We start from the raw sequence: 12,236 nt of genomic DNA on the forward strand, positions 1-12,236 counted from the left end.
GGGGTTGTTTTTGCGATTTCCGAAATCCTAAGGGTTAAAACAATAAATTCCAAAAGTTTAGGGCTTAATTTGATGGAATTCGAATTTTTTGGGGCTAAAAGGCAAAATTCGAAAGTTTTAGGGATGAAAATGCTATTTTTGAAATTTAAGGGGTTACACTACATATTTTTAGAGATACTAGTGTCCAAGCATTTGATTTTTCAAAAATTTTGGGAAAATAATGATAGAAATTCCTTGAGCTTCAACACGAATAGATTTAACGGCGTATTCGTCGCAGGAAGGATATTCATTATAGGTGTAGCTACCTAAGCATTGCTGGATTCAAGAGCTACACACTCATTCATATCCGAGACATTCGTCAAGCGACTAAATACTATACCCAAGGATATGGGATTGGGCTTCAAAGTTTCTATTCCTTCCGGTGATCAAATGGTCATTTCGAGCATTGTGAAGAATTTGGAGCTTCGTTTGCAAAAAGATGTGGTTCGGACAGATCTTATCGTACTCCCAATGCCTGAATTCGACATCATTCTTGGCATGGATTGACTATCATTGAAATGGAACTTCTATAGATTTTCGGTAGAGGTCAGTGTATATTCTATCACCCAGCGGGAAATCTTTTATCTTTGAGGTAGCAAGGAACAAGCAAATGACGCACATCATCTCCTGCATCAGTGCGAGGAAACTTATTAAGCGAGGCTGTTGAGGTCATCAGAGACTTTCCTAGTGTCTTTCTTGAGGACGTTTCTGGCATTCTACTGGACCGAGAAGTGGAATTTGCTATTGAGTTGATGTCGGGCATTGTGCCAATTTCTAAGGCACCCTATCGTCTAGCACCAACATTGATGAAAGAGCTAAATGATCAAATTCAGGAATTGATAGACAATGGTTTTATTCTCCCTAGTTGTTCTCCGTGGGGCGCACTGGTATGATTTGTGAAGAAAAAGGATGAAAGTATGCGGCTCCGCATTGATTATCGAGAGCTGAATAGAGTCACCATCAAGAATAAATATCACTTGCCTAGAATCGAAGACTTATTTGATCAATTGCAAGAAAAATCGATTTTCTCGAAGATAGATCTTCATTCGGGTTACCATCAGTTGAAAGTGAAAGAGTCCGATGTTCATAAGACGGCTTTTAGGACTCGATATGGACAATATGAGTTTATGGTCATGCCATTTGGGTTTACCAATGTGCCAGTGATCTTCATGGCTCTCATGAATCGCGTATTTCAGCCATATCTTGATCAATTCATCATAGTCTTCATTGATGACATTCTGATTTACTCAAAGAGCCGAGAGGAGCATAGTCAGCACTTGAGGACGACTCTAGGATTGTTGCAAGATAGAAAGTTATACGCTAAGTTCAGCAAGTGCGAGTTTTGGCTCGAGAGAGTGGCGTTCTTAGGCCACATTATTTCTAGAGATGGAGTTGAAGTTGATCCAAGCAAAGTCGAGCCAGTTAGAGAGTGGCCAGTACCAAAGAGCGTACTCGAAATCTGTAGTTTCTTGGGTCTAGCTGGCTACTATCGGATGTTCATTCAATGATTCTCATATATTGCGGTACCCTTGACCGCGCTGACGAAGAAAAATGCAAAATTTGTTTGGGAACCGAACGTCAAGAGGGTTTCGAGAAGCTAAAGCAAGCCTTGACTTCAACACCAGTTCTGTCAATGTCATTAGGGCAAGGAGAATATGTTCCTTATACGGACGATTCAAAACTTGGTTTGGGCTCAGTTTTGATGCAAAATGATCGAGTTATAACTTATGCATCTAGACAGTTGAAGGTTCATGAAAAGAATTACCCGACTCATGACCTCGAGCTTGCAGCCTTAGTATTTGCGTTGAAGATTTGGAGACATTACTTATATGGGAAGAAGTGCAACATTTTCACCGACTATAAAAGCTTGAAGTACTTCTTCACCCAAAAAGAGTTGAATATGAAGCAACGAAGACGGTTAGAGTTGGTAAAGGACTACGACTGCAATATTAGCTACCATCCGAGAAAAGCTAATGTAGTAGTGGACGCATTGAGTCGAAAGACAGCGGTCATTACTCAATTATCAATTCAGAGACCATTACAGTCTGAGATTCAGCGATTCGAGCTCGTAGTTTATGCTAGTGGCAAGGCCCCCAATCATGCTACTATGACAGTTCAGTCGACTCCGAGGGATAGAATTCGAGAAGGTCAGTCTTCTGAAGAGCAATTACAAAAATGGAGACTGAGAAATAAAGCTAAGGGTCAAAAGCTGTATTATAAGGAGGATGACATAGTTCGATATTGAGATCGACTATGGGTTCCTAGTGGCGATTTACTGTGAGAGATTATTATGAAGGAAGCTCACAATACGCCATACTCCATTCATCCTGGAAGCACGAAGATGTACAAGGATCTTCAGTTGTTGTATCAGTGGCTGGGCATGAAACGAGACATCTTGCGTTTTGTGTCTGAGTGTTTGACATGCCAGCAAGTGAAGGCTGAGCATCAGAGGCCAGCAAGAAAGCTTAAGCCACTTCTTATTCCTGAGTGGAAATGAGAAAATATTACTATGGACTTTGTTGTGAGACTGCCGAGGACTATCAAGGGATACAATGCCATATGGGTGATATTTAACGTCTTACGAAATCAACGCACTTTCTACCTATCAAGACGACATTCACCATCACACAGTATGCAGAGCTGTATATCGGAGGGATAGTCTGACTGCATGGAAATCAAGTGTCTATCGTTTCTGACCGAGATCCGAAGTTCAAATCATCTTCTGGAAGAGTCTACATGCAGCGATGGGGACGAAGTTGTTATTTCGTACAACATTTCATCCTCAAACCGATGGTCAGTCTAAAAGGGTGATTCAAATCTTGGAGGATCTACTCCGAGTTTGTGTGATTGATTTTCAAGGAAGTTGAGAACCAAAATTATCTCTAGTGAAGTTCACCTATAACAATAGTTACCAATCGTCTATAGGAATGGCTTCATACGAGGCACTTTACGGAATGAAGTTTAGATCACCTATACATCGGGACAAGGTTGGTGAAAGAGGGGAATTTGGTACGAACTTTATCAAGCAAACAGCGGAGCTAGTAGTCAAAATCCGAGATAGGACGAAGACTGCACAAAGCCGACAAAAAAGCTACGTCGACAAGCGACGAAGAGAGCAAGAGTTTGCCGTAGGCGACCACGTATTTGTGAAAATAGCACCTATGAAGGGTGTTATGAGATTTGGAAAGAAAAACAAGCTCAGTCCGAGGTTCATAGGACCATTTGAGATTTTGAAAGGATTGGAACACTAGCCTATATAGTAGCGATGCCATCAATGCTAGCAGGAGTACACAATGTGTTCCATATCTCGATACTGCGAAAGTAAATGTCGAACCCTTCACATGTACTGAATTATAAGCCTTTGCAGCTGACTCCAAATATGTCAAACGAGGAAAGACCTATACAAATTTTGGGTAGGCAAGAAAGAAAGCTTCGAAACAAGGTTATTCAAATGGTCAAAGTCAAGTGGGTAAACCACTCGAAGGAAGAAGCTACTTGCGAAACCGAGAGGGACATGAGGAGTCGCTACCCAAAGTTATTCGGCAAGTTCTAATTTCGAAGACGAAATTTCATTAAAGGGATTGAGGAATTGTAATGTCCAAAATACGATAACGTAATCCAACAGCATTCAAATTTAGGAAGAATGAAAATGACTAATTAAATGGTTTTAATGACACGAATTAATTATGATGTGCATGATCACATGTTTAAAAATAAGGTTTTCTGTTAGAATGCATAAAACTGAGTTTTAAAGGTTATTCGAGACGCGATCGAGTAAGAGAAATTGGAGACCATATAAGAGAAAATATTTTTATTAAATAATTAGTTTTAATTGTTTAATGTGTGGTGTATTTTAAATAGAATTTTCAAAAATGGGGTGTTTTGAGTGGCTTTTATACACCGAGTCGTATTTTGAAACGGTATTCGATTTTCGACGAAAATATGACTTTTCGAGAAATCGGCTATTATTTTCACAAAATTTCCTTATCAAAATATTTTAATTATTACTTAATGGGCATATCATACTTGGTTAATGGGCCTAAACTTATACCATGTGTTTAATTAAAATAAAAGGCCCTAAAACCTACTCATCAACCCCATACCACACGCCCCCTGGCCCTCAAACGCACTAGGACTCTCCCTAGCAGCAAGACACACGCACACACGAGAAATATTGAAAGGGAAGGTCACGGTTTTGAAGAAAAATCAACATAGGGTCTTTTATTCGTCGACATCCTCGCATCGCCAAGTTGTTTTTGTACATAATAAACGCAAAGGCACACCTTAATCTCTTTTTTTCTCATCTATCACATCATATTATGTGTTTGATGTATATTTTCATGAAAAATATGTTGCCTTGTAACTATTTTCGTTTTATTACCTTGCTATACCAAAAACTCATGATTTTATGATCCAAAACTCATATTAATATTGCACCTAAGGGCTGCCATGGTATGAGCTTTATCAGGGTCGTTTTTCCAAGGGTTTTAGAGCCATAAGGGCAAGATCAAGGGCTGGACATAACAGGTAGCATGAGGAACGAAAATAGAGTCCTTGGGGGCAAGGTTTGGCTTGGAGTCCTTGATGGCCACGACTTCTAGCTGTTGTTATGGTGTGACCAGGTGACCTAAGGAGGCTGTAGGATGGTTCAAGAGGGGGCTGCATGATGCGAGGTTCGAAGGGCTAGGTGATCACGTGAGGGAAGGGGGAGTCGCGCATGCCTTGGGGAGGGTGTTTGAGGGGCTGTGGGTTTTAGGCTTCTCAAGCTAGGTCCAGTAGGGTCCATATGGATCCAGTAGGGTCCTATGGTGGTCAACTAGGGGCTGGTTGTGGTGGATAAGGGTTAGGGCCGAGGGTTGCATTAGATGGCTAGCATTTTCAAGTTAGGGCAAGGAAAATTCAGTGGCTGGTTTAGGCTTGTCCAATGGTTTAATTGGCTTGAACTGGGTTGTATATGATTTAGTTAGGTGTTAATAAGCTTTGGTTCAAGTTTCATAAATTTTGATTAAGTTTTTCGAGTCCATTGAGTCAAAACCGGGATATACTTTAAGTTTAAAAACGAATTGAGGAATTAATCGAGAAGCTAAATTTTACGTCTAAGAAATATTTATGGGTGTGTTTTAAGGTGATATGTTAAGTTTGGAATAATTTTGGTCGTCGTTTTAAGGTCTAAGGAAAAAGTTGGAAAGTTAGGGTTTTAGGGGCAAAACGGTCATTTTTCACCTGAAAAACGTTGACGTCCTAGCAGTACCCTGAATGCTGTAATAAATGTTAAAACATTATTATAATATTTATGGAATTTTATGATGATGTTTTAATATTAAAAGACATGTTGCATAATTGGTTTAAAAGAAAAATGATTTATATATGGATGAATTACTATAAGTTATGGAAATATGAAATATTGAAGGAGGTGAATTGATTGTGACTAATACGATGATATGTAAGGCTAAGGCTCAGTTGACGGGTGAGACTGTCGTTGATGTCCCCGCCGCCCGGTACCGTGGTAATACGTAGATGGATCCATCGACTTACAGCCAATACGAAAGTCACAATTGAAGATCTGGATTCAATAAAAAGGGAAACGTATATGTATGATGAAAGAAAATATGATATGATATGTTGAAAGGGAAATATTAAAGTTTATGTTCATGAAAAGCTATTTTATTAAAAGTATTTTCATTGATGCTTATAAGTGTATATGTATTACTTGCTATCATGATTAAGGTTTGCTGAGTTAATAGACTAACTAGGTGTGATCGATGCAGGTGAGCATGAGATTGATGTTAATGAAGGTCTTGATGGTTGATCTTGCTGGACTGAAGGTGCATACAACCCGAAGACTGTCGCTAGTTTGTCTAAAATAAAATAAGTTCATGATTTATGATACTTAAAGATTTTTATGACTTATGATGCATTTGAGAGGTTTTTGAGAGTATGTTAAGAGTTTAGTATATTTTGGAAATAATGTTAGTTTATGTTGGTTGACGTGTAAGGTCCAAAATTAAGACGACGTAATCCAACTGCATGCGAATCTAGGAAACCATCGGCTATTCTAGTAAGAAAACCATCGGCTATTCTAGTAAGAAAATTGATAAAATTTACGTCCCGGCGTATAAAATCACTTCTAAACCCCCTATTTTCAAAAATATGAAAAGCATCGCCATATTTTAAATAATTAAAAATAATCATTTAATAAAAACATTTGACATTTTTCAGCCCTCGGTCCCCGTTTCTCGATCGTCACTTTGAATATTCCTAAAAATACAATTTTATGCATGATGACAATAAAAATCTCATTTAACATATGAACAAGTATGTCACATAATTAATTAGCAATTAAAATCAATTATTACTTATTTTATATGCTAGGACTCCACCCGAGAACCATGCACAAGTTGGTGCAGGGTTTACGCACAGGTCCAGGGGATGAGGGGCTCAACTCAGGGTCACGGGCTGGGCTAGGGTGGCTCATTAGGGTCCTAGCGTGGTGCACAATAAGTTTGTTCAGGGGCTGGGGCGTTGGCTTAGGGTCTAGACACCAAAATCGTAGAGTCCATGAAAGCTGAAAGTCTCGGCCAGCATGGGGTTACTTAGGAAGCTGTCGTTTTTGTGGTTTGGGCTGGTTTCTTGGTGAGGTTAGAGTCCAGTAGGGTACTCCAACATGTTGGCCAGGTTCTGGTTCGTTATGGTCCGAGGGTAACTCGATAAAATTAAGGGATGGCTCGGAGTCGAAGTTTAGGTGTCGAATAGGGTGTTTTAAATAATGAAAAATTGGAAAACGGCTCACGGGGGTCGAGTCGTGGTCCATAAGGGCTAAAATAATATAAAAAGACTAAATTTAGAATTTACGAATTTTATATTGAAGTTTGGGATTTTTCGGGATTAAAACACCGTTAAAACAATTATTTAACGATAAATGAAAAAGTCTAAGTTTTAAGACAAATAAAATTATGGGAAAATTAAATTAGGCTTAAATAATTATTTGGGACATGTTAGAGTCATGAAATCAAGATAAAAGTCAAAAACGTAAAATGTCGAGTCTATGGGTAAAACAGTCTTTTTACACCTAAAAATTAGTAAAGGTCATGGCAGTGCCCTAAATGCTATTTTTATGATATTATGGTTATTTTTAAATGTTTATGAAATGTTCATGATTAAATTATGATTTTTAAATGTTTAAGGGATTTTATGATTTAAGCAAGACATTTAAAAGACATGTTGCATGCTTGGTTTCAAAAACAAAATATAATGTTATGCATGATTTTTATAAAGTGGTGAGAATGTAAATGTTGAAGGAAGTGAAGTGATTGTGACTAATTCGTTAATGATGGCGATGTCGTGAGGGTGATGGTCCCAGTGGGAGCCCGACGATCGTGTTTCCATTATTGCGAATATGAGGTTATGAGGATATGAGGTTTGAGTTAAGAATGGAAATATCGTGAGGGGAGAAGGCCCCAGAGGGAGCCCATTTATGGAAAAGGCCCCAGAGGGAGCCCCGACGATCGTATTTCTATTCGATCATGATAGGCCAGGGCCCAGTTGACCGGTGAGAGTGTTGCTGGTGTCCCCCGCCGCCCTAGTACTGTGGTTACATGTAGATGGATCCCATCGACTTTTGAGGTTTGAGAAAAGTCACAATTAACGATATGAATTCAACAAAGGAAAAGGAAAAGAAAAATGTTTATGTTATGCCATGTTGAGGAAAAAGGAAATGTTAAGGTTTATGTTATGCATGTCATGAAAATGTTTATACTTAAAGTTGACGCATCATTATGATAATGTTCCTATTTAAAGTTCATGCATCATAAAAGGTTCACGAAAATGTTCATGTTTGAAGTTTATGCATCTTCATGAAAACGATATTTTAAGTACAAATATTTTTCACTGTTATATGTTGACTGTATTACGTATTACTTGCTATAAAGATGATGGTGTGTTGAGTCTTTAGACTCACTAGGTGTGATGGATGCAGGTGAGTTTGAGGGAGGACTTGACGGGTGATTTGACTGGACTGAAGGCGCACACAACCCGAGGACCAGCGCTTCTACTTTTTTCGCATTATGACTTTTGACTCATGCTTTATGATTAAAGATTTTTAAGATTATTTATTTATGCATTTGAGTGATTTTTGAGAGGTTTAGTATGGGCTATTCTTTTCAAATTATTGCTTTTTAGGTTTGGTAAAATATGCGACGATTTTATTTTATCACTATTGCACTTGGTTTTTCAAAATGCTAGTTGGTTAATGTTTAATTTTAAAGGGTATAATATTTTCATGTGAGAAAGGTACATGGCCGAAAATTGAGTGTTAAAAAAAAATTCTAGTACTTTTAAATCAATAAAAAGGACAGGACGTTTCATGACGTTTTACGACTTTATGCTTTGAATTACTTTTTTTGGATTTTCAAATAATAGTTGGCTGGTTTATTTTTAAATGGTGCAAAATATTCATATTTTAAATGCTTAGTGTTTCGGCCAAATGAATTAGAAAGAAAAAAAACTTCTAGCACTTTTTAAGAAAAACGAGTAGTGGACGTTTCACGACAAGCTAATGAAGACTTTTAACACCCCAACTATGACAAATGGTGAGTGCAAAAATGAGGAGTTGCCATCTTCTCAAGGATTCATGAAGATGGACACTGTGTTACAGAGAGTGTTCAAAGGATCTTGATTTTCATAGGCTGACGCTTTCCAGCTCAGCTCAAAGAACCTCATTTTCGCCCAAACAAGCATAAAACTAAGTTAAATGGCACGTTATACATCAGTTCCAACATTTTCTTGTAACAGCAAGACAGGAATTAATGCAAACAACATAGACCTGAAATCAAGACCTTATGTTATGCTTCATATCTTTCGCAACAGAAGAAACAGCTTCTGGTCGACTTTAAACTTGTGCACCTTCAGGGGATCGCCTCTCAGCAGCAATTGAAGGCCTCCAAATGAAACATAGACAGCCCTGTCACAAATTAAAGATCAGATTGATTGCTCAATGAACAAGAGCTGAACAAATCATAATGCCGATGAAAAAGCAAAGCAGCTGGGTGTTAATGTATAATTTGTTTCATGTAATGCTTGGGTTGAAGGATTAGGTTATTTTCATTAGAAATACTCAATTTTTAAGCTATAGTTATGAATACAGAAAGTATCCTGAGAAATATATAATTATAAATTTCCTATTTAAAATAAGAATATGAAATTCATGACTCCTGTTAAATAAAAAGCACTTGAAATTTTTTTAATATGAGAAACAAAAATTAAAGTTACGAAATACACGTCAAGATCCTTCGATTCAAAGACAACTCAATAAAAAATGAAGCAATTTGGTATCTGACTTCCAACCTCTCACTTAAACATCTGATAGAATAATATGGCAAATCGAAATTTTCTAGCAACACAAGAACTTATTTTGAACAAAGAGGTGCTACAACATACACTTTAGCATCAGTGTTTCCATCATCAGTCTTTACTTGAACTTCTGACATTTTATACAGAAGGCCATGCATCACATACTCAAATTTGTCTGCAAGTGATTTTTGTTTGCCCTGCAAATGGACGATATGACCATAAATGAAAGCAAGAGGCTTGAACAACAACAATGCCCTTGACGATGTTGAGAAATTGTTACTTTAGAATGAATCCAAACAAAGTCCAAGAATAATGTAACAAGAACCACTCTGGATCGCAACTCCTTAAATTTACAGAAAAAGAAAACAAACAAAGGATCACCAAATAAATCAGAAGCCTTGTAACAAACTCTTCTGCCCAGATGTTCGAACGCACAAAATTGATAATTCTGAAGAACCGTCTATTGATGTATATGTTCCCAACTCGAAAATTCGGTAAAACAGTTCTACAAACCAACCACATTTACCATCACGAACAAGAATGCAGCATTCATCCAGCAGATGACAAAATATAAAAGAAATCTGTTCAGATACATTATCTTCGCAGAACTAATATGGTGAAAATATAGAATTTCCTCAACTTTTCCAATCGAGACAGAGTGAGAATCGAACAAGAGTACCTCAGGAAAGTAGCCTGTAACAGCCGAACCATCCATCAACAGAGTGTTAGTTATCACCATTCGGTATTTCTCACCCGGGAGCATAGGATATATTTCTTTGTTCACATCTCTCTAGATAAAACTCCTCAATTTCACTTCTTGCGATGATACGCGAAACTGAAAAATCATTCAAACACATTAGCTAAAACCCAAAGATTTTCTTGTTCCAACATAATTTTTGACAACTTTATGTTCTGCTTTTTATCCTAGCAACTGCAGTAATATATAAAAATCTCATTAACTGAAACAAAATACCACAATCAAAAGTGAAGGTAGAGAATGAGAGAGAAAGCAAAGTTTTCACTACCCTTGTCATATACAACTTGACTATCCACTTTATGGACCTTGATTATCTCGTCAAAGTAAAACTCCGCCATTGCTCTGCAACCTGTAATGCATATCGAAAACGAAGCACAGAAAATTACAACATTTGAAGAGAATATTCTGAATTTTTTCATACGATTTCTTGGAAATAATTAATGTTACTTACAGATGGAAGAGTCTTGCGAGAGAGGGAGGTTCTGAGGTTTAGGGTTTTTAAAGTTTCCCACTTCAAGCTTCGAAAAATCACGGGTGAAGAAGGAATATTTTATTTTATTTTATTTAAAAAAAAGACTTTTAGTGGGGTCGGGTTCCAATGTGATTTTTCCATAATAATAAATTAATAAATTATAACCTGATTTTATTTTTTTAAGAAAAACCCAGTTAACAGCCTAAAGAGTGCTGAAAATATTTTCTCCGGTTTATCTGATTTTCGTTGATTTTCAAGTTATTGCATTGTGTTCGAAGGTTTACCTAGTGTAGATCCGAAGAGGGATTTAAATCAATGAACAATAGTCGAAGTTCATTCCATCATAAAGAGGGATTTCAATCAATGAACCAACAGTCCCAATCTAGCCGTGAGGAACAACATTACATTCCACATTTGAGAAAGGTGAGGAAAAGATAACAGAGGATGCATGCAAACCTTGAAAAATATATATGTCAGAATGTGAAAGCCTGATTTGCTTCGAGGCGATCAAAAAGGAAAAGAAACTAAAGGACTAATGCAAATACTAGAAACATAGCAGGATGGATATTTCGCGCTGCATGCTTTCAAGCAACATCATATTAGTAATCCGATTAGTTTTGAAAATAGATTGCTTGAATACGGTGAAGCTAAATGCATTGCATACTTGTTGGAACACAAGACATATAAGATCATTAGTTTGAAGGTCGAATCCAACGAATTAAAGAAATCATTGAAGGAGGAAAAACAAATATTCTAGAATATCCAAATCCAGAATGTGAGATTCTACTCTTTGGAGAACCTTCACTTTATCGTTCACCGACTGAAAGCATAATAAAAAATCTTAAAAACTCTATTAATATATATGATGCTGCTCGAGAAAATTGTGTGAGCTGGATGGGTAATTTCACGAGCAGAGATATATTTTTTCCCTGTGGGTGTTGCTGAATGGGTAGAATGAGCTCGAGCTGGATAGTGTACACACTTGAAAACAACATATTTTAGTGGAGCAGTAGAAGGGTTTTCGACATGAGCACTCCGATGCTCAAGCTAGTCAAATATCCACGCAAAGAAAAGAAAGTGCTTTTAAGAAAATATAGAGCGGGTGTTTTTGAGAATGGAAGTGAACCTCTCGATTTTATATTTTTTGGGGTATTATAGGGTACCAGATTCGATGAACACTTCGAGATGCTCGGGTATTGGCTGCAATATAGGGACATGGCCCACATCTTGGCTTCCGAATTATCTGAGATCATGGAAGGGAAAATGCCCCTTGATTATCGATGGATAAGTTCTATGATTAATTGACTTAGTCTTCTTATGTTGCCCGATTGAGGCAATGGGGCTGGACTTGTATAAGTTGGAAATGGTCTGATAGGTTTCCTGGGTTTATATGTGCCCATGGTGGTTTAAACAAGGTTCTCTTTCTTTATTCGGGCTGGCTTCCACCTAGTCTGCTCTTGGATTCGTGGTACCACTTCTAGGTTGATGCGTGCCCATGGTGGTTTGAACAGGGTGCTTTTTTTTACCCGGGCTGGATTCCACCCAATATTCTTCTCTTGGCTTCCCGGGACCAGCTCTGGTTATCTGTCTTTCTTTCCCCGCTTGAGTCCAAGGACGACT

General features: G+C 37.7%; 1 pseudogene; it reads right to left on the reverse strand.

The window, feature by feature from the left end:
* Positions 1 to 8,838: 8,838 nt before the first annotated feature.
* LOC142527228 (DNA-directed RNA polymerases II, IV and V subunit 8B-like) lies at positions 8,839 to 10,690 on the reverse strand (annotated as a pseudogene).
* Positions 10,691 to 12,236: the final 1,546 nt, after the last annotated feature.

Source organism: Primulina tabacum, chromosome 15, assembly GCF_025594145.1.
Source record: "Primulina tabacum isolate GXHZ01 chromosome 15, ASM2559414v2, whole genome shotgun sequence".
NCBI lineage: Eukaryota > Viridiplantae > Streptophyta > Magnoliopsida > Lamiales > Gesneriaceae > Primulina > Primulina tabacum.